Source organism: Odocoileus virginianus, chromosome 1, assembly GCF_023699985.2.
Source record: "Odocoileus virginianus isolate 20LAN1187 ecotype Illinois chromosome 1, Ovbor_1.2, whole genome shotgun sequence".
Lineage (NCBI taxonomy): Eukaryota > Metazoa > Chordata > Mammalia > Artiodactyla > Cervidae > Odocoileus > Odocoileus virginianus.
In genome coordinates this window covers 81,230,518-81,250,347 of record NC_069674.1, presented here as the reverse complement: position 1 = coordinate 81,250,347, position 19,830 = coordinate 81,230,518, and the positions used below count along the sequence as shown (strand labels likewise).

At 40.0% G+C, this 19,830-nt stretch overlaps 1 long non-coding RNA gene across 4 annotated transcripts in view; it reads left to right on the top strand.

Annotated features, from left to right (window-relative positions):
* LOC139035962 (uncharacterized) overlaps positions 1–19,473 on the top strand; it is a 65,816-nt gene extending 46,343 nt beyond the window's left edge. For 3 of the 4 annotated variants that reach the window (XR_011488616.1, XR_011488615.1, XR_011488614.1), the window contains 3 exons: positions 14,650–15,265; positions 16,976–17,196; positions 17,826–19,473. This is a non-coding gene — a long non-coding RNA (uncharacterized lncRNA). The remainder of the gene's footprint in view (positions 1–14,649; positions 15,266–16,975; positions 17,197–17,825) is intronic. The other variant, XR_011488617.1, reaches the window with a different exon arrangement.
* Positions 19,474–19,830: the final 357 nt, after the last annotated feature.

Genomic DNA, 19,830 nt, shown 5'->3' with positions numbered 1-19,830 from the left:
TGCATCCTAAGGACTGGCATGGGGAGTGCTTATGCAATTTTAAGGTTTGTAATTCATCCTGGGTCATCTTCCTCATCACTCAATCCCAGCTTCCTTAGTTTCCTACTGCATATAGAATAAAATGTAAACTGCTTTAAATAAGCTAGAAGATTCGGCTTTGCCTGCTTCTTCAATTATTTCTACCATCTTCTTTAGCCCTGTTTCACCTCACTGGCTTTGTTCTGTCTGACGGTCTTGCATCAGAAGGTTTTTCTGCCTGAAAGACTCCCCTGATCTATTCTGGCTTTCAGGTGTTACCTCAGCCTATCTTATGCAGTTTGTCATTAGTTTTATTTCTTCATAGTGTTGGTCACTATCTAAAAGTACCTTATTTATTTATTTACTTGCTTACTGTTTTTCTCCTCCATTCACAAATAAGCTTCTTAAGAATGAGGACTTCGTCTTGTTCCTCTTTGTTTCTGTAATATCTTAAAAAAAAAAAAAATGCCAGTGCCTGGTCCATAGCAGGGCATAATACATATTTTATTGAATGAATGATTCTACGTTTCATACAGAGGAACAGACACAGACACAGTCACACACATGCACACACTGTAAGAAAGTTACACCAATGGGATCATGCTATCATTTGAAAAGATTATATGTCTCAGAGATTTTCCCAGGAAAACACACACAAATTTACCTAGTTCCTTTTTATGGCTGAAAGACCTCCAGATATAAAATTTCATTAAAAATAAAAAAGTAAATGGCAGAATGTACTATTATTTTGTGGATGTACTGTGATTCATTTATTTAGACCCCCATCAATAGATATTTTTGTCCATTCCAGGAGTTTACCATTTCAAAAATTCAACAATGAATATAATTATACTAGTATCTTGATGTACTTTTGTTTATTGCTCACTTTTAAAATTTTAATACTTCAGATTCATACATACTTAAATGGTATTTTATCAGAATCACATGTGACATTGCTGTTGGGAGGGAAATATTAAAACAGTTAATACCTAAATATTTTCAAAGATTGATAGGATGATTAGGGAGAAAAGTTCTTTTTACTTTAGCTCCAGACTTATTGTAAGTGATATTATTATGTGTGAGATGCCAATTTTAAAATGAATTTCTTGGAAATGAAAGAAGTATTTTCCCTATTACTCTGACCTTTGAAATAAAATCAAGAATTGGTTAATTTCTCAAGTGTAAAATTCAGCAGGGCCCATGCCTGCTGACCCAAGAGGAATTTCAAAAGACTGGCTAATGCATTATTGATTGTACTTTTTCTAATTAGTTCTGGGAAGTGGGCAGTCCTTGGGTGGAGTGAAGGGTGCAAGACCTGGGTGGATCAGCAGTGTGTCCCCTTCTCTGCTCCATCTGTTTTGTGAATCAGATGCTGTCAAGTCACGAGGAACACAGCCTTGGTAGGGAAGGTGAAAGTGTTAGTCACTCAGTTGTGTCCGACTTTTTGTGACCCCATGGACTGTAGCCTGCCAGGCTCCTCTGTCCATGGGATTCTCCAGGCAAGAGTACTGGAGTGGGTTGCCATTTCCTCCTGCAGAGGATCTTCCTGACCCATAGAGATGGAACCCACAGCGCCTGTGTCTCCTGCATTGCAGATGGATTCTTAACCCGCTGAGCCATCGTGGGATGGGGGGAGGGCGGGGGGAGTAGGAAAAGAGTTTTTAAAAATGGCTGTGGCCTGCAAGGAAGTGAGGAGAGGAGCTCCTCCTGCAAATAAGATACATTTTTATAGGCTGAATGTTCATATCAGATTAGCCATCAGAACCAACGCCTGCCTCACCTGTGGCTGCTTCCTTGACTTCCAGTTCATCTGTCAACAAGAGGAGAGGACAAGGTGAAGGACAGGTTGTCCAGGGTCAATTATTAATACCTGATACACATAGCCTAGGTCAGTGTTTCCCAAAGGGTTGCCTTTGTACCTCTGGACACATTCCAATTTATCAGTGTTTATTTTAAAAGCATTCATGGAAGCCTAAACAGTGCCTCCCACCTGTTGCTCCCAAACCCAATCTATTACCTTGGCATGTCACCACTCTCTGGGAAGCCACAGATTACCACAGTGAGAAGCAATAACCAGTTCCCTAAGAGCTGGAAGGACCTGCTTTTCCTTGCTGGCAATTCTAGGCCTGATTACACACTTAACCCCAAGAATAAAGAAGGCAGATAGGTCACCTGTATGTACCCTTTGCAGTTAAATGCATGGTGAATGCTTATATTTTATGTGTGGCCAGATGAGTATTTTGAGTCTTATCAGTCTGGTTAAGCAATTACTGCTTCCTTGGGGAGAACATAGGGGTTCGCAGAAGGTGGTCAGAGTGGCAGATGTGTTTTAAATTTTAAAAGGAATTTTTTCCAAGTAGAAATGCTAGAACTCAGTTTAAGGAACAGAAGTCTGAAGATAGGGAATATTTTGAGCTCACTGTGGTCTACGTTTCTCCCTCTTTTGTCTTTCTGTATTGCTTTTAGTTACTGTTAGTCACTCAGTTGTGTCCAACTCTTTGCAACCCCTTGGACTGTAGCCTCTGCCCATGGAATTCTCCAGGCAAGAATACTGGAGAGGATAGCCATTCCCTGCTCCAGGGGATCTTCCTGACTCAGGAATCAAGCCCGAGTCACTCACTTTGTGGGCAGATTCTTTATCATTTGAGCCACCAGGGAAGCCCCATTGCTTTTATGTAACTATATAAATTATGTATAAAATATGTACATATGTTTATAATATAAATATATGCAATATATGATATAAATATGCAAATAGATGGGGGGAAAGTGGAAACAGTGACAGATTTTATTTTCTTGGACTCCAAAATCACTGTGGATAGTGACTGCAGCCACAAAACCAAGACTCTTGCTCCTTGGAAGAAAAACCATGACAAACCTAGACAGCTTATTAAAAAGCAGAGACATCACTTTGCCAACCAAGGTCTGTATTGTCAAAGCTACGGTTTTTCCAGTAGTCATGTATGGATGTGACAGTTGGACCATAAAGAAGGCTGAGCACTGAAGGACTGATGCTTTTGAATTGTGGTGTTGGAGAAGACTCTTGGAGAGTCCCTTGGACTGCAAGGAGAGCAAACCAGTCTATCCTAAAGGAAATCAACCCTGAATATTCATTGGAAGGATTGATGCTGAAGCTGAAGCTCCAATACTTGGGCCACTGGATGTGAAGAGCCGATTCACTGGAAAAAAATCCTGATTCTGGGAAAGATTGAGGGCAGGGGGAGAAGGTGGTGACAGAGGATGAGATGGTTGAATGGCATCATCGACTGAATGGACATGAATTTAGGCAAACTCCGGGAGACAGTGAAGGTCAGGGGACCTGGCTTTCTGTAGTTCATGGGGGTCACGAAGAGTAGGACATGACTTAGCGACTGAACAATAACAGCAATGTATATATATATAATTCTTTAATTAGATTTTGGGAAGTCCACATGTAGATCTAAGTGACATCCTCCATAATGTCAGGAATATTCTGATCTATCTGCATTCAGTGATGAGCAGGGTTGACTTATAGCCTCTGACTTCCTATCTGACTATTAGTTCTATGTCTGCATGCATGCTAAGTTGTCTGTCGTGTCTGATTCCTTGTGACCGTATGGACTGTAGCTCACCAGCCTCCTCTGTCCATGGGATTCTACAGACAAGAATACTGGAGTGGGTTGCCACGCCCTCCTCCTGGGAATCTTCCTAACCCAGGGATCAAACCCATGTCTCTTATGGCTCCGGCATTGGCAGGCAGGTTCTTTACCACTAGCGCCACCTGGGAGGCCCAATAAGTGACCTACAAATCATTAATATTAATAGTAAGTTCTTTAGAAAAAATTATATTCATTCTTCCTATTTTGAAGGGAAAACACTTCATTATCATTTAATGACACGACAGACAACTTAGCATGCATGCAGAACAGAAACTCTGAGCTTAACTGTGTTAAGACTTCTAAAGAATATTGGACTAAAGCAGATAGAAAATTTACTAAACATGGTGTTACAGGTTGAATTGTGTCCCCCCTCCCAAATTCATTTACTGAAGTCCTAAATCTCCAGTACTGAAGAATATGACTTTACCTGGCAATAGGGTGATTGTAGATGTAACTACTTAAAATAAGATGAGGTCATGTTGGAGTGGGGTGGGCCCCTAATCCTATGTGACCAGTGTCTTCACAAAAGGGAAAATTTCAAGGCAGACACAGGCACAAGGAGAACACAGTGAAAACAAGTGTTGGAGTCAAGCATCTATGGATCAAAAATCACCACCGATTTCCTGAAACCACCAGAGGCTAGCAGAAAGGCTTGGAACAGGTTCTGGAACACAGCCCTCACAGGAACCAAACCTACGAACACCTTGATCTTGGACTTACAACTTCCAGAATTGTGATACAATAAACGTCATTTAAGCCAGCCGGTTTGTAGTACTTTGTTATGACAGCCCTAGTAAACTAATACACATAGGTAAAATTTTCTCTGTTTCTCTTAAACAGGTCTGGGACTAGGGCAAAGAAAACAAAGCACTTGTCTCAGGCCCAACATTTAAGGGGCATTAAAAATACCCTTCACTAATGAATATAGATAATATCTTCATTTAATATTTAAGGAATGGAAATTAATGCAAAAAAAAATCAGTGCCAACCAAAATATAAAAAGTTTAAATAAGGATAGGATAAGTGGTAGCTTTGTGCTGAGCATATTGGAGCCTGGAGCAAAAGGAATAAAAAATTAGTAATATTGTCTTTATTTTGTTCATTGTGGATATTTTCTTTGCATTTGATGTTCTAAAATACTGCATAAAATACTGCGTATCTTGATCTGAGATTTTTGGCACCCCTTCAATTTTACATCTCACTTTGCCTCAGTTTAGTCCTTGCTTGCCTCAAAACCATCCTCTGAGGATAGAATCCTAATTTCAACACAGAGTAGCCTGAAACCTGTGTGATTCCCACATTCATCATTTTGGTTTTGGTCAGAGAAATGAAGAAAGTGCTTGCCAGATATTTCTGCTTGTCTTTCATGTCATCTCAGACACAAAGATTAACATGAAACTCAATTTCTCAACTTCAAAATGATTCCCTTGCTGTCATCCTTTCTTCAGTTCCAGTATTATTCTTACATTAATTGTGGGTCCAAACTTCAGTGCCATTATTAATTCTCCTATCTCTCTTGTCACCCATGTCCAGTTGTTAAGTCAGGCTAGTTCATTACCTATCTCCTAAGTAGAAATGACTTTATTATGCCTTTATAAAATAAACATTAAAGAGTTTATTGGGATGTAAGATTTCATATATTTTAGCAAGTATGGAGAAGAGAGTAAAAGATTATCAGTCATCTCACCATTCAGAGATACCTTTTCTCAATATTGTAATGTACATTCTTACAGACACATATATATGCTTACAGACATATATATATATGCTTTCCATATATTTTAAAATCCCACATATTTTAAAAAATTAGTTATACTATATATATTTTTTGGTTGTCTTCTTAACTTGTTAATTGCCTAGTGAATTGTGTACATCTTTTCATGTTAATAAAGCTATGTCTACAAAACAATTTTAATGGTTTCATAAATGGATATATCTTCATGTATTTAAGTGATATCCTTTTATAAAATATTAACCTTATACCTACTCTTTACTACTACATACAACACCACAATGAATATCTCTAGTGTTGTTAGTTGCTAAGCCACGTTCAACTCTTCTGCGACCTTGTGGACTGTAGTCCACCAGGCTCCATTCTGTCCATGGAATTTTCCAGGCAAGAATACTGGAGTGTGCTGCCTTTTCCTTCTCCACGGGATCTTCCCTTTCCAGCGAATGAACCTGTGTCTCCTGAATTAGCAGACAGATTCTTTATCATTGAGCCACCTAGGAAGCCCAAATATGTACACATGTACACATACCTGATGATTTATTTTTTTAAATAATTAAAAAAAATCAATTTATATTATTTTTGGCTGTGCTGGGTCTTCGTTGCATTGTGTGGGCTTTCTCTGGTTGTGGCAAGCAGGGGCTACTCCTTCTTGTGGTGAGAAGGCTTCTCATTGCAGGGACTTCTCTTGTTTTGGTGCACAGGCTCTAGGGTGCATGGGCTTCAGTAGTTGTGGTACACGGGTTTATTTGCTCTGCAGCGTGTGGAATCTTCCCAGACCAGGGATGAAATCCATGTCCCCTGCCTTGGCAGGTGGATTCTTTCCACTATGCCACCAGGTAAGTCCCTACCTGAATATTTAATTTGGCTAAATTATTAGAAGTAAAGTTATTGGGACAAAAATGTACAGATTTTGTTATTTTTTCTTATTGCTAAATTAACAAAATTTTGCTTTTACCAGTGGTTTATCGAATTGCCACTTCATGGCAAATAGATGGGTAAACAGTGGAAACAGAGGCTGACTTTATTTTTTTGGGCTCCAAAAACACTGCAGATGGTGATTGCAGCCATGAAATTAAAAGATGCTTACTCCTTGGAAGGAAAGTTATGACCAACCTAGACAGCATATTAAAAAACAGAGACTACTTTATCAAGAAAGGTCCATCTAGTCAAGGCTATGGTTTTTCCAGTAGTCATGTATGGATTTGAGAGTTGGACTGTTAAGAAAGCTGAGGGCAGAAGAGTTGATGCTGTTGAACTATGGTGTTGGAAAAGACTCTTGAGAGTCCCTTGGACTGCAAGGAGATCCAACCAGTCCATCCTAAAGGAAATCAGTCCTGGGTGTTCATTGGAAGGACTGCTGTTGAAGCTGAAACTCCAATACTTTGGCCACCTGATGTGAAGAGCTGGCTCGTTTGAAAAGACCCTGATGCTGGGAAAGATTGAGGGCAGGGGGAGAAGGGGACGACAGAGGATGAGATGATTGGATGGCATCACCGACTCAATGAACATGAGTTTGGGTGAACTCCAGGAGTTGGTGATGGACAGGGAGGCCTGATGTGCTGCGGTTCATGGGGTCACAAAGAGTTGGACACGACTGAGCGACTGAACTGAACTGAACTATTGAATTGCCTCTTTCTTCTAGATTTCATTCAATGTTTTGAATATACCCCTTATTTTGTGAATTACCTATTCATGTACTTTAAATATTCTCTATTTTGGATTGCTCATCTCTTTCAAAGCAGTCTTTTAAACACTTTTATTAAGGATATTATCTGGATATTAAATCCTAGTAATGTTATATACAAATTGCTAGTATTTTTCCAGGTTATCGGTTGTTTTTTTTAACCTATGCTGTGTTTTATACTACCAGAAATGTTAAGTTTTATATAATCAAAAATGTCAATATTTTCCTTTATTTCTTACTTTGGAGTCATGCTTAGAAAATCTTTCTTCATCTCAAGGCTATAAAAGAGGTTAATTTTCTTCTAGTACAGTCATAGTTTCATTTTTACAAGTATGTTTTTGACCCATTTAAAATTCATGTAAATGTTCTGATGATTCTTCTCGTCTCTTTCTTTTTAATCCTCTTGCTGCTGAGCAATTTGGGCCCTGTATAATTATAGCTGTCTTCTATTTACTGTTCTCATCTTTTCAAAATATGTATATTATTTATATGATCCCTTGGAAAAAAAATTCTAGAGACTGTCCACTCTTAGGGGAAAAACAAAAACCAAAAAATGCTTTCAGAGCTATTGGGCTTTCCCCGTGGCTCAGCAGTAAAGAATCTGTCTGCATTGCAGGAGTTGCAGGTTCTATCACTGGGTCATCAAGATCCCCTGGAGGAGGACATGGCAACCCACTCCAGTACTCTTGCCTGGAGAATCCCATGGACAGAGGAGCCTGGCAGGTTACAGTCCACGGGGTCACAAAGAGTTAGACCTGCCTGAAGCGACTGAGCATACCTGAAACCAATTCTACTTTTCTAATCTTGTTGCTCAATCTTACCCCCTATGTGTGAACTTTCTACCCAAGATAGGCTGAAATAATTGCTGTCCCCCAAAGGCATCTCCTTTACTCTTTGCTTCTGTATGTGCTGTTCCCTCCTCTTGAAATGTCCTGCCCACACCCAAACCATTCTTTAAGGCAGGGGTGCCTAACCTCTGCTCTAATGCCTGATGATCTGAGGTGGAGCTGATGTAATAACAATAGAAATAAAGTGCACAATAAATGTAATGTGCTTGAACCACCCTGAAACTATCCTCCCATCCTGATCCATGGAAAAATTGTCTTCTATAAAACCAGTCCCTCGTGCCAAACAGTTTGGGGACCAGTGCTTTAAGGCACCTCCAGGGGGTCATTTCTGGGCCCACTGTTAACAGAACCCGTGCCTATTTGTAAAACTCCTACATCATTCATATGTTTGGGTCCTAGTTGTATGCTGGCTTGCTTTGTTATTTAACTTTCTACTTGTGTATTTAAAGTCATAGATTTAAGGATTTCAGAGCTGGGAGAGCCTCAAAATATGTCATCTAATGTCTTATCTGATGTCGAAACCCTTCTACAATATTCTTGCTAAATAGTCACAAAGCTTCTATGTGATTACCCCCAGTAATGGAGAACTCACTATATCCCATGACTGACCATGCTGTTCCCAGGTACATCCTAAGGATCAGAATAACTTTTCTTATTAAAAGCCCTCAAATCTGCCTTCTTGTGTCTTTCACTCTTGCAGGGAGTTATGGAAACAACAGTAAATGTAGGGTCTGGGAAAAACTAGTTTTGAATCATGACTCCATTCGCTAATTGTTTTATGGTCCTGGGCAAAACACTAGTTCTGTTTGCTTCACTTGTAAAAGAGGACTGATACCTACTTCTTATTGTGGCAAGATGGCATTAACTGAGAATTAAAATAATTAAATGAAGACATATATGAAAGTCCTTGGCATAGATCTTGGCACTAAGAGAGTGTTTGGGGGCTTCACTGGTGGCTCAGTGGTAAAGAATCTGCCTGCCCATGCAGAAGACACAGGTTCGATCCCTGATCCAGGAGTATCCCACATACCTTGGAGCAGCTAAGCCTGTTTGCCGCAACGATTGAGCCTGGGCTTGAGCCCAGGAGCCACAACTACTGAAGCCTGCACACCACAGAGCCCATGCCCCACAACAAGAGAAGCCACTGCAATGAGAAGCCCTTGCACCAACCACAACTAGAGTGGTGCCTATTACCGAAACTAGAGAAAAGCCCATGCAGCAGTGAAGATCTAGCACAGCCAAAGTAAATAAAGAAATAAAAAAGTGTTTGGTAGATATTTATTGAATTAGAATTTGATTTATCCTCTGGAGCTATGCAAACAAATCAAGTTCTATAGGCTAATATTACATACATTTTGCTTAAGTCTTTTCTTCTCCATCTAATTTCCATTTACTTGAGTTATTTACTGATATCTTGATTTCTTATGTCATAGTGTCCACCCCCTATGCTCCTGGTCACTCTCGTCTCAACATACTGCATTTTTTTCAGCATACTCCTGAAAGGATGGGATTCTGAACTCTGGCAGGCACTTCCAAAGTCACCTAATCAGTATCCTGTCGTTCTATATGTCAATTACAGTGACTCTCAAATCCGGATGTGTATTAGAATCACCTGAGGAGTTTTAAAAAGTTCTGATGCTATCCCCAGCACTTCAACTTTAAAACTTGAGTGAACACTGAGCACTAGCATGATTTAACAGCTGGTGAGGTGATTCGTATGTGCATAGGTCTCTAAATTCTTTGGGAACAGATTTGCAGTCCCTATTTGAAATGTTTGTATTCAGAAATGTTTCAGAATCAGAATCCCACTCCCCCATCTTTTGAAAAGGTAAAATGGTGCATAATCATTAAGATGAAATACTCTTGGTGGGTCTGGATCTTTACCCTGAGGTCAAATACATAAATATTTTGTCAGTGATATACCTAAACATTAAAGTTGAGTGGAAACAGTAAAGACCACTTGTATTAGCTGAATCTAGTTTTGCAGCCAAATGAATTTTGTTAAATTTCAGGAGAAAATTACAGTTTTGAGAATTTCCCAATTGTAGATAAGGCCTGCATTGTGGGCCAGCCTTTAGTGGTATCTTTTCAGCATTTAGCCAGGTGCATTGACCAAACCTATGAACTTAACAATATTTGGTGAACAAATGAATGAGACAAACCTTTCTATGTGTTAACTTTAGAAGTATTGGTATATTTCCTAAAGTAAGTTCTCCTCCGACAAATATGCCTTTGGACCCTAAAACTGAAAGGTAACTAATTTGAAAGTTACTGTAGGAGAATACGAAAGTTTGTTCTGTTTTTTGTCATCTCAGGATTTCTATACTAGAAATATATATATATATATATATATATATATATATATGTGTGTGTGTGTGTGTGTGTGTGTGTGTGTGTGTGTATGTATATATCAAATGACTGAAGATAAATGGAGAGCTTTGCTTATATTGGACTGAAACAAGTGAACAAATACATGTTTTTTGCCTATTATGTGCAAAGTATTATAACATATTCTGTAACAATTGAGAAAAGGATTAGAGCACAGCTGGAAAAATCTAAATTGCATTGAGAATCACAATGAAGGGATCTGAAGAATATTTTGATTTTGAATAACCAACATTGTAAGTTTGAAGTTTAATCAACATTAAATAAGGTAGAATGACAGGAGTTTACACTTATATTAAACAGAATTAAATTGTAATAGTCAGCAACCAATAATCAATAGTCAACCCTCAATCAAGCCTCCAGTGTGCTTTACTTTCAAAGTAGAAAGTCTCCGAAGAAATGAGATCTATGTAGACATTTAATGCAGACCAGGGTGCCCTTAGCCATTTAAGAGGATGCACTGGCATGATGTTAAGATGGTGGTCCTTGCTCAGTGGTTCCCTGAAGTCTTTTTATCACAGAGTCTATTTCTGAACTTAGACATTATGTTAATCAGAGTTCTCCAGAGAAACAGGGCCAATAGGATGCATATATATTCTGTACATGTATGGACAGAGATTTATTATTTTTTTTTCATTTCTTCTTATTAGTTGGATGCTAATTACTTTACAATATTGTAGTGGTTTTTGCCATACATTGACATGAATCAGCCATGGATTTACATGTGTACCCCATCCCGATCCCCGCTCCTGCCTCCCTCCCCATCCCATCCCTCTGGGTTTTCCCAGTGCACCAGCCCTGAGCACTTGTCTCATGCATCCAACCTGGGCTGGTGATCTGTTTCACCCTTGATAGTATACTTGTTTCAATGCTATTCTCTCAGAACATCCCACCCTCGCCTTCTCCCACAGAGTCCAAAAGTCTGTTCTATACATCTGTGTCTTTTTCTGTTTTGCATATAGGGTTATTGTTACCATCTTTTAAAATTCCATATATATGTGTCAGTATACTGTATTGGTGTTTATTTTTCTGGCTTACTTCACTCTGTATAATGGGCTCCAGTTTCATCCATCTCATTAGAACTGATTCAAATGTATATTTTTTAATGGCTGAGTAATATTCCATGGTGTATATGTACCACAGCTTCCTTATCCATTCGTCTGCTGATGGGCATCTAGGTTGCTTCCATGTCCTGGCTGTTATAAACAGTGCTGCGATGAACATTGGGGTACATGTGTCTCTTTCAGATCTGGTTTCCTCGGTGTGTATGCCCAGGAGTGGGATTGCTGGGTCATATGGCAGTTCTATTTCCAGTTTTTTAAGGAATCTCCACACTGTTCTCCATAGTGGCTGTACTAGTTTGCAATCCCACCAACAGTGTAAGGGGGTCCCCTTTTCTCCACACCCTCTCCAGCATTTATTGCTTGTAGACTTTTGGATAGCAGCCATCCTTACTGGCGTGTAATGGTACCTCATTGTGGTTTTGATTTGCATTTCTCTGATAATGAGTGATGTTGAGCATCTTTTCATGTACTTGTTAGTCATCTGTATGTTTTCTTTGGAGAAATGTCTGTTTAGGTATTTGGCCCATTTTTTGATTGGGTCATTTATTTTTCTGGAGTTGAGCTGGAGGAGTTGCTTGTGTATTTTTGAGATTAATTCTTTGTCCATTGTTTCGTTTGCTATTATTTTCTCCCAATCTGAGGGCTGTCTTTCCACCTTGCTTATAGTTTCCTTTGTTGTGCAAAAGCTTTTAAGTTTAATTAGGTGGACAGAGATTTATTATAAGGATTTGGCTCACATGGTTATGGAGCCTAGCAAGTTAAAAAGCCTGCAATGTGGGCTGGCACATGCAAGACCAGGAGAGCCAGTGGTGCAGATAAAGTCCAAACTCAATCTTCTGGAGGATTCCTTCTTCCTTGGGAGGGCAGTATTTTTATTCTATTCAGGTCTTCATGTTATTGGATAAGATAAGAAGCAGAAGATATTAAGAAGAGGTGGCAAGCATACATAGAAGAACTATACAAAAAAGATATTCATGACCCAGATAACCACCATGGTGCCATCACTTACCTATAGCCAGACATCTTGGAGTGTGAAGTCAAGAGGGCCTTAGGAAGCATCACTAAGAACAAAGCTAGTGGAGGTGATAAGGATATTTAAAATCCTAAAAGATGATGCTATTGAGAGGGTAACAGGCAGGAAGGCCAGGGGTCTCCAAACAGAGTAAATAGGCTGCAAGCGCCAGACATTTTTATCTCTCTTAAGCAGCAGGAGGAAACAAACTAGCGATATTTTTTTCTTCTCTATACAGACTTGAAAGGAGGTTTCTCTTAAACTGCTGTGTTGCCATGACACCTGGTTTCACCTGAAGCTAACTATTCTCAAACCTTGAGTTAACCAATACATTTTTTTTCTTATGGAAATGTTTGTCTTAAGATATGTTAATTTACCCGAGACTCTGTAAGTTCCGCCAAATGGCCCAACCTACTTACTCAGATATTGTTCCCCTAATCTATGTAAATGAAACCATTTGTTTCGTAATCTGCCCTTCTACAAGATTCAAGTCAATCTTTTATGGCCGGGATGAATTAGCTGGTGCCATTATAAATTTTAAGACATTCCTTTCTTTTCATTAACAGACTGCGAGTGACTATATAACATACAGCTGAAGACTAGAAGGGGGTTCTCTTTCCGCCCCCTTCTGATGCCTATGTCAGAAGCTTTCTCTATCTCCTTTATGCTTTAATAAAACTTTATTACACAAAAGCTCTGAGCGATCTTGCCTCGTCTCTGAACCCAGATTGAATTCGTCTCCTCTGGAGGCCAAGAATCCCGGCGTCTTATCATTCAGCAACAACCTTTCACTGTTAAAGTGCTGCACTCAATATGCCAACAAATTTGGAAAACTCAGCAGTGGCCACAGGACTGGAAAGGTCAGTTTTCATTCCAATCCCAAAGAAAGGCAATGCCAAAGAATGTTCAAACTACCACACAATTGCACGCATCTCACATGCTAGCAAAGTAATGCTCAAAATTCTCCAAGCCAGGCTTCAACAGTACATGAACTGAGAACTTCCAGATGTTCAGAAAAGTCATAGGAACCAGAGTTCAAATTGCCAACATCCACTAGATCACAGAAAAAGCAAGTGAATTCCAGAAAAACATCTACTTCTGCTTCATTAACTACACTAAATCTTTTATATGCAGAGTACATCATGCGAAATGCTGGGCTGGATGAAACACAAGCTGGAATCCAGATTGCTGGGAGAAATATCAATATCCTCAGATGTGCAGATGGTATCACCCTTATGGCAGAAAGTGAAGAGAAACTAAAGAGCCTCTTGATGAAGGTGAAAGAGGAGAGTGAAAAAGCTGGGTTAAAACTCAACATTCAAAAAACTAAGATTGTGGCATCCCATCACTTCATGGCAAATAGATGGGGAAACAATGGAAACAGTGACAGATTTTATTTCCTTGGGCTGCAAAATCACTGCAAAAGCTGACTGCAGCCATGAAATTAAAAGGTGCTCGCTCCTTGGAAGAAAAGCTATGACCAACCTAGACAGCATATTAAAAAGCAGAGACATTACTTTGCCAACAAAGGTCCATATAGTCAAAGCTATAGTTTTTCCATTAGACATGTATGGATATGAGAGTTGGATCATAAAGAAGGCTGAGTGTCAAAGAATTGATGCTTTTGAACTGTGGTGTTGGAGAAGACTCTTGAGAGTCCCTTGGACTGCAAGAAGATCAAACCAGTCAATCCTAAAGGAAATCAGTCCTGAATATTCATTGGAAGGACTTATGCTGAAGCTGAAGCTCTAATGCTTTGGCCACCTGATGCGAAGAGCTGATTCATTAGAAAAGACCCTGATTCTGGGAAAGATGGAAGGCAGGAGGAGAAGGGGACGACAGAGAATGTGATGATTTTATGTCAGCACTGACCCAATGGACATGAGTTTGAGTAAGCTCCGGGAGATGATGAAGGATGGGGAAGGCTGGCGTGCTGCAGTCCATGGGGTCGCAAAGAATCGGACACAACTGAATGACTGAATAACAGCAATGACACTATGGAGGGCCATCTACTTTACTCAAAGTTCACTGATTTAAATGTGAATCATATTCAAAGATACTCTTCAAGGTGATACATAAAATTAACCATCACAGATATTAATGCAAAACAACCTCCCTTATCTCAGTATTTAAACTTAAGTGATCATAGTTAGATTTGACTGTACTTAGATTTTCTTCAGAGTCCCAAATGCATATTCTTTAATTTCATAGATTTAATTTTTCTCTAGATCTACATATGTCTAACATTTTTTTTTTTTAATTTTCTAGATCTACACATCTCTAATAAACTCTCAGGACATGCCAATGCTGCTGGTCTGAGGACCACACTTCAAGGACCCAGGGGCACTATTTTATGCTTTTGCCTTCAGAGGGAAGTAGTGTCTAGCAGAGGCAAAGAAATATTTTCCTGTTTTCTGAGTTTCAAAAACTTAGGTCTTTGGGGGGAAAGGGAAGGACTTGGGGAAAAAATTTAAAGATTGGAGAGAAGTCATGACATAATTGGCTGGATTGCAAAGAAAATCAGTGTCCCTAAGAATACCTCTTCTTCCAACCCTCCCTCAACCCCCACCGCTGGGAGAAGCAGAACCCCAAGAGAAATGTGGGAAATCTGTAGGAAGTTATAAGAATCATTTGTGCAAGAGAAGTGGGGATTTCAAAAGGGAATTAATCAGCCAGTGTAATGCATGTTTGTTAAGTTTTTTAACTTTTCTAATGATTTGTTCTGTGCTTACTCTGTTCCAGACAGGAGCCAGCCAAGTGCATCGTGTATTTTATTATTTCTTCATCACAACAACCCCATGAGCCTTGGGGTAGCTACTTCTATTACTCACATTTTCAGCAGAGGTTCAGTGAAGTAAAGAGTTTCCTGCTTATCCCACCATTAGTAAGTAAAGGACCCAGGATTTCTGGTGCACTTTTTGTAGGGATTAAGTGAATTGGTATTTATAATGTACTTACAACTGTGCCTGGTCCATAGTAAATGTTATATGTGAAAGTTGCTCAGTTATGTCTGACTCTTTGCAACTCCATGGACTGTAGTCAGCCAGGCTTCTCTGTCCATGGGGGTTCTCCAGGCAAGAATACTTTAGAAAGACGGTAATGATGACCCTATATGCAAGACAGCAAAAGAGACCCAGATGTAAAGAATAGACTTTTGGACTCTGTTAGAGAAGACGAGGGTGGGATGATTTGAGAGAATAGCATTGAAACATGTATATTATCATATGTGAAATAGTCCAGGTTGGATGCATGAGACAGGGTGCTCGGGGCTGGTGCACTGGGATGACCCTGAGGGATGGGATGGGGAGGGAGGTGGGAGGGGGGTTCAAGATGGGGAACACATGTACACCCATGGCTGATTCATGTCAATGTATGGCAAAACCACTACCATATTGTAAAGTAATTGGCCTCCAATTAAAATAAATTAATTAATTAAAAAAAAAAGAAAACTGGAGTAGGTTGCCATGCCCTCCTCCAGGGGATCTTCCCAAACCAGGTCTCCCACATTGCAGGCAGATTCTTTACTATCTGAGCTACTAGGGAAGCCCAAATGTTATGTAAATGTTAGCAATTATTGTTATGATTCCTTGATTTTAGATTTTTGAAGATCATAGTCCAACACTTTCTCTTTTACTGATAGCAGTAGAGTTTTCACCTCTTTCTACCCCTACTTTCCACAGACCCATGTTCACTTCTTCTCTAGCAGAATCAATAGACTCTGATAGAAAAAGCTTCTATATGCAACATAATTTGTAAGAAATAAGACGACAGGGGAAGCAACTTTTCAGAATATGGAGAGAATTGGTGACACCAATAGGTGAAAAGGGGACTGTAGGAATTACTGGAGAGAAGGGAGAGAGCAGGGAAAGTTGAGCCCTGTGCTTGGCTTCCTTCCTCCAGAGGCCCCAGATAGCAAAGAGGCCTCCCCCCTCCAAGTACAGCCATCCCTTGGTACCCCCTGGGGATTGGTTCCAAGACCCCATGGATACCAATATCCGCTTAGGCCCCTTGTATAAAATGGCACTGTATTTGCATGTAACCTACACTTATCCTAGCCTATATACTTTAAATCATCTCTAGATAACTTATAATGCCTAATACAATGTAAATGCAAAGTAAAAAGTTTCTGGTGCAGCAAATTCAAGTTTTGCTTTTTGGAACTTTCTGGAATGTGTTTTCCCAATTATTTTTAATCCATGTCTGGTTGAATCTGTGCTTGTGAACTCTCAGATATGGAGGGCTGACTATAGAAGAAAGGAATGAAGTGGTTGGAGGCTCAGTGGTTAATCCTGTATCCTTTACTCCCTGGTTCTCTACTATTGGCACTGTTCTGTCGAACCACTGAATAAAGAACTGCTGAAACTGTCCTTAGGGTCTAGTGGTTGCATGCAACTGACCCTTGAACAATATGGGTTTGAACTTCGTGGGTCCTCTTATATGTAGGTTTTTTTCAAGAGTAAGTGCTACGGTTCTATTCCATCTGAGGTTGGTTGAATTCTCATATGTGGAACTGGGGATATGTACGAACTGCAGATAATGGAGTTATATAAGTTTTACTTGGATAATGCAGTGCTCCTAAACCTTTGTTTTTCAGGGGACAACTGTGTTTTGCTGGAGCATAGGTAAAAGAAGAGGGAACTGGAACATAGGAGGTGATAGGTCCTTTGTATAGTTGCAGACTATTAAGCAAGAAGAGCAGGCACCTACAGTCAACTCCAGGCCACACCAATGAGGAGACCTTTTCACTCTATATCCCCCACCTGGATAATTGAACTTGGTATACCTAATAAACATATATCAACAGATTTGCATGAGGTAATGAATTCTACTTTTTGCATAAGCTAATTTGTGTTAGGCTTCTGTTATTTGTAGCCACAAAGAGTCCTAATTGGTTATGCTTTGAGAAGTTAATTTGAGAAGTTAATTTTTTTCTGTTAAATACAAGGGGACCTGAAGAATACAATGGCCTGAAGAACTGAAGAAGTGGTAGTTTTCATTTCCGAGTTTAGTAGGCAAAGTCTCAGGTGGTATTCTGGATGGACTAATTAAAATGAGACGATGAATCAGAATTTTGACACAGGAGTCATGGAGGGTACTGGTATTTACACATATCTAAAGCTCTAAGTGAAGAGAAACTAAAAAGCCTCTTGGTGAAAGTGAAAGAGGAGAGTGAAAAAGTTGGCTTAAAGCTCAACATTCAGAAAACTAAGATCATGGCATCTGGTCCCATCACCTCATGGGAAATAGATGGGGAAACAGTGGAAGCAGTGTCAAACTTTATTTTTGGGGGTCCAAAATCACTGCAGATTGTGATTGCAGCCATGAAATTAAAAGACGCTTACTCCTTGGAAGGAAAGTTATGACCAACCTAGATAGCATGTTAAAAAGCAGAGACATTACTTTGCCAACAAAGTTCCATCTAATTAAGACTATGGTTTTTCCAGTGGTGATGTATGGATGTTAGAGTTGGACTGTGAAGAAAGCTGAGCACCGAAAAATTGATGCTTTTGAACTGTAGTGTTGGAGAAGACTCTTGAGAGTCCCTTGGACTGCAAGGAGATCCAACCAGTCCATCCTAAAGGAGGTCAGTCCTGGGTGTTCATTGGAAGGACTGATAATGAAGCTGAAACTCCAATACTTTGGCCACCTGATGCGAAGAGTTGACTCATTGGAAAAGACCCTGATGCTGGGAGGGATTGGGGGCAGGAGGAGAAGGGGACGACAGAGGATGAGATGGCTGGATGGCATCACCGACTCGATGGGCATGAGTTTGAGTAAACTTTGGGAGCTGGTGATGGACAGGGAGGCCTGGTCTGCTGCGATTCATAGGGTCGCAGAGAGTTGGACATGACTGAGTGACTGAACTGAACTGAACTGAAGTGTGAGGCTTTCCCAGGGGCTCAGTGGTAAAGAATCCACCTGCAATGCAGGTGCCACAGGAGATATGAGTTTGATCTCTGGGTTGGGAAGATCCCTTTAAGGAGGACATGGCAACCCACTCTAGTATTCTTGCCTGGAGAATCCCCATGGACAGAGGAGCCTTGCAGGTTACAGTCCACGGGGCCACAGAATTGGACACAACTGAAGTGACTTAGCTCACATGCAATGCTCTAAATGTGAAGGTTGAATTGGAACTGAAGGTCAAAGCTTCTTGTCTTTACCCTCATGGAAATCTGCCTCTAAAGAGAGAGAATGTGCTGATCCTATTGGCTTTGTGCATTCTAGTTGTATGGCAATTTAAAAAACTGTATAATATTAAGTGGGCATTTGGTTTTTGATGCTTCACTTTCCTGAACTGACATGATTCTACCCTTGGGAGATGGCAATGTACCAGTTACTTAGCCATTTTCATTTCACTTTACATTTAACCTATTTTAGTCTACTCTGTAATGTTGGAGCTAGGTCTTTGTAAACTATATTTCCCAGAAAACTTTGCCTGCCAGTTTCCTCGAATAGCAGGTTTTTCAAAGAAATTGGATATTAGGAGGAGGAGAGAAAAGCTTTTTTATCCTATTGGCTTGTTATTCCCGTTAGTAAGGCACCTACATGAGCATTTTGTTCCAGGCTCCATCTTCTTTAGGTATTTTGCTCCTTTGTCTGCTCAGAGGTACCTGGAGCAGCCAGGTCTCCCTCCTCTGAGCTTCCAGGCTCTGATAATCTAAACTCCCCTTTGTGTTTCCCTGGCATAAGGTGTGATAGCTACACTTATTATTATTGGCTGTGCCATATGTCATGCAAGATCTTAGTTCCCTGACCAAGGATGGAACCTGTGTCCCCTGCATTGTGGCGGTGGAACCTTAACCACTGGGCTACCGGGGAATTCCTTGTGTACTTGTCTCTGGCCTACTCCAGTGTCTCTATTTGCCCTTTCAGCCCACCAACACCTGTATAACCAATTCCTTGTATTTAATTCCCTCTTGAAATACTTACATTGGTGTCTGTTTTCCTGACTAGATTCCAATGTGCAGTAACAGAAACGGTCCCAGGAAACATATCCTAAAAGATGGATTTCTGGATTTGGTTCAGTTATATTCTTGGCCTTGAATTACTGCTTAATGCCTTAGCAATAAAAAATGAGTTGTTAATAGTCCATGACATGCACTAGTGTCATGATTAATTAAATAATCTCTTGTGGTTGATGGTGATGAAGTATTTGCTGAAGCAAATGTCTTGGAGACCAAGTGGCTGTCATACGTTATCTTTCTTTGTTTGTAGTGAAAACTATAAAATCTAAAAGGCAGGGTATCTCCTTGATTGAACTGATGAGCTTTCTGAGAGAAAATGACTAATTCAGACCTTTTAGCTCTCAGCTGAAGACACTCTCGGAGATTCGGAGAGTTTCTATAGCAGCCCAAAAAGAATCTTTTACTTACTGTAGCCCCTGGATGGGCTTTGCTGAAGAGCAGGCCACAGTTTAGTTGTGTAGACTGCAGAATTACAATACAAGTT